This window comes from Mirounga leonina, unplaced genomic scaffold, assembly GCF_011800145.1.
Source record: "Mirounga leonina isolate KUSES-001 unplaced genomic scaffold, KU_Mleo_1.0 Mir_53, whole genome shotgun sequence".
In the NCBI taxonomy this organism is placed as follows: domain Eukaryota; kingdom Metazoa; phylum Chordata; class Mammalia; order Carnivora; family Phocidae; genus Mirounga; species Mirounga leonina.
The window spans coordinates 69,403,750-69,407,072 of NW_023270807.1; the positions used below are offsets into that span (position 1 = coordinate 69,403,750).

Sequence of the window (3,323 nt, forward strand, 5' to 3'; positions counted from 1 at the left end):
ATGCTCAGTGTCTTTTCATGCCCTTATTCGTCACTCATGAACTTCTTTGTTTGCTTGTTTTGTTTGTTTTTGTCACTCACAAACTTCTTTGGTGAAGCATCTGTTTGATTTCTCTGCCCATTTTTCACTTCGGTTATTTATTTTGTTGAATTTGGGGGGTTCTTTATGTTCTGGACACAGCTTTTTGGCACATAGGTAATTTGCAAAAATTCTGCCAGTCTGTAGCTTTTCTTTTCATTTTATTAACAGTGACTTGCACAGAACCAAAGTTTGGGTATGTTTTAAATTCCCCATACTTTATTGCCCAGTCCTCTACCCTATACCTGAATCTAAACCTTAAGGAAGCACCCCAGAGACTTGGTGTAAGTGGCCAGTAGAGTGAACCACACAATATAAACTATGCCTCTAGGAATAGACACTCTTTGTTCCTAACAGAAGGAGGAAGCAATCCGTGGCTAGGAAAGTAGTGTCTTCAGCAGCCTCTTTCATTGAAAAATATTGTTGCAATACAGTGACCAACATTATGTAAGAGTTCAGAAAAAGTTTTAAGAGCACCTTTTTCCATTCCTGAAATTTGTTCTCAGGAGGCCAACACATTAATCTTGAAATTGCTGTCACTTACTGAGACTATTTTATAATGCAGAATTAATGTTTGTCAGCATCCTTTTAGGTTGCTCTGGAGACTAAATGTAGGAGAAAAGGGCATTTTGTCAGGTCTTCACAGACAAGGCTAAGTGGGAGAATTGAAGCAATTACCTGAATAATTCAATAAAACTTCCTCTTTTATTTAATTATTCAAATAAATCCTTATTTTTCTTTCTTTGCACTGGCCATGGAGACTTCTTTGTCATCTAATTTACTTATGAAAAATTACATGCTTTTTTATAACTAGTGGAGGCTTCAAGCTCTTTAATGTTTAAGGTTATCAGACCTTTAAAATAATTAGTAGAGATTCTAAAACTCCGCTCTGTAGAGCAGTTTGTTTGTGTTTTGTTTTGTTTTGTTTTGTTTTGCAGTTTTATACCTTATTTGACAATCAGCAATTAGTTCTCATCCATATTAACTGTCTGTAGATTTTTGGAAGTGGTGACAGGTACATAGGTAACCAGTGTGTAGAGCTTGTTTGGTGAATCTTCATCCTCGTTACTTTTTCTGGACAACCACACATGGATACGGTGTGGAATATTCCTTATTCCTTTGGCTCAGACAGCTTTGTTGAGCCTGGTGTCAATGCGCACATCTGGAGTTCCCATCTCCTTCATGGCAAATTTCCGGATCTCTTTGAGCGCCCGAGGGGCACGCTTCTCGAAACCCACTCCATGGATGCGCTTGTGAATGTTGATGGTGTATTCTCTGGTCACTACCTCGTTGATGGCAGAACGGCCCTTCTTCTTCTCGCCACCCTTCTTCGTGGGAGCCATTCTGCCGGGCCCTGGTTGGAAAGGAAGCTGTAGAGCAGTTTTGAAGATGACTGAAAAAGCATGATGTCATCTCATGCTTTCACATATTTAATTCTACCCCCTAAAGAAGCTACTACTTGCTCCTAATCTCCAGCTGCCGATATCTGCAATTAGCAACTAGCAAAACAATCACCCTAACGGCTGCAAGAAACATATAGTTTACAACAAAATGTCAAATGTATTTTGGAATGGGGAATTAAAAAGCATCATTTTCATTTCAGTTTTCACCTACACTTTCTCTCAATTAATTAATCATTCTGTTGACTAGTTTCCCAAAGAGATCGGATTCTATGAGCATCCACCACATTTATTTTTAGTGAAGAGATAACGGGAATACAAGGGACATTCAACTGTAAACACAAGATTGAATTACAAAACCTGATATCTAGATGACCTCTGTGGTTCCACCTAACACTCAGGCCCTGGGAGTAAAGTCAAAGGAAGGTTTTATCAGGTCTATACAAAAAAAAAAATGATCATCCTCACCCCATGGGAACTTCAATTCTATTTACTTATTTTTATTTTATTTTTTTAAATTTTATTATGTTATGTTAGTCACCATACAATACATCATTAGTTTTTGATGTGGTGATCCATGATCCATTGTTTTTGTATAACACCCAGTGCTCTGTGCAGTACATGCCCTCCTTAATACCCATCACCGGGCTAACCAATCCCCCCTCCCCCCTCCCCTCTAAAACCCTGTATGTTTCTCAGAGTCCATAGTCTCTCATGGTTCATCTCTCCCTCCAATTCCCCGCCCCCCTCATTTTTCCCTTCCTTCTCCTAGTGTCCTCCATCCAATCCCTATGTTCCACAAATAAGTGAAACCATATGATAATTGACTTTCTCTGCTTGACTTATTTCACTTAGCATAATCTCCTCCAGTCCCATCCATGTTGATGTAAAAGTTGGGTATTCATCCTTTCTGATGGCTGAGTAATATTCCATTGTATATATGGACCACATCTTCTTTATCCATTCATCTGTTGAAGGTCATCTCGGCTCTTTCCACAGTTTGGCTATTGCGGACATTGCTGCTATGAACATTGGGGTGCATATGGCCCTTCTTTTCACTACATCTGTGTCTTTGGGGTAAATACCCAGTAGTGCAATTGCTGGGTCATAGGGTAGCTCTATTTTTAACTTTTTGAGGCACCTCCACACTGTTTTCCAAAGTGGCTGTACCAACTTGCATTCCCACCAACAGTGTAAGAGGGTTCCCCTTTCTCCACAACCTCTCCAACATTTGTTGTTTCTTTCCCTGTCCATTTTTGCCATTCTAACTGGTGTAAGATGGTATCTCAATGTGGTTTTGATTTGGATTTCCCTGATGGCTAATGACGATGAACATTTTTTCATGTGTCTGTTAGCCATTTGTATGTCTTCTTCAGAGAAGTGTCTTTTTATATCTTCTGCCCACTTTTTGACTTGATTACTTGTTTTTTGGGTATTGAGTCTGAGAAGTTCTTTATAGATCTTGGATACCAGCCAGCCCTTTATGTGTAGTGTCATTTGCAAATATCTTCTCCCATTCTGTGGGCTGCCTCTTTGTTTTGTTGACTGTTTCCTTTGCTGTGCAGAAGCGTTTTATTTTGATGAAGTCCCAAAAGTTCATTTTTGCTTTTGTTTCACTAGCTTTTGGAGATGTATCTTGAAAGAAGTTGCTGTGGCCAATGTCAAAGAGGTTACTGCCTATGTTCTCCTCTAGGATTTTGTTGGATTCCTGTCTCACAGTTGAGGTCTTTCATCCACTTTGAGTTTATCTTTGTGAATGGTGTTAGAGAACGGTCGAGTTTCATTCTTCTGCATGTGGCTGTCCAATTTTCCCAGCACCATTTATTGAAGAGACTGTCTTTTTTC

The 3,323-nt window shown here is 39.4% G+C and overlaps 1 pseudogene; it reads right to left on the minus strand.

Moving 5' to 3' along the window:
- Positions 1-1,043: 1,043 nt before the first annotated feature.
- On the minus strand, positions 1,044-1,423 carry LOC118001325 (annotated as a pseudogene).
- Between the last annotated feature and the right edge of the window lie 1,900 nt (positions 1,424-3,323).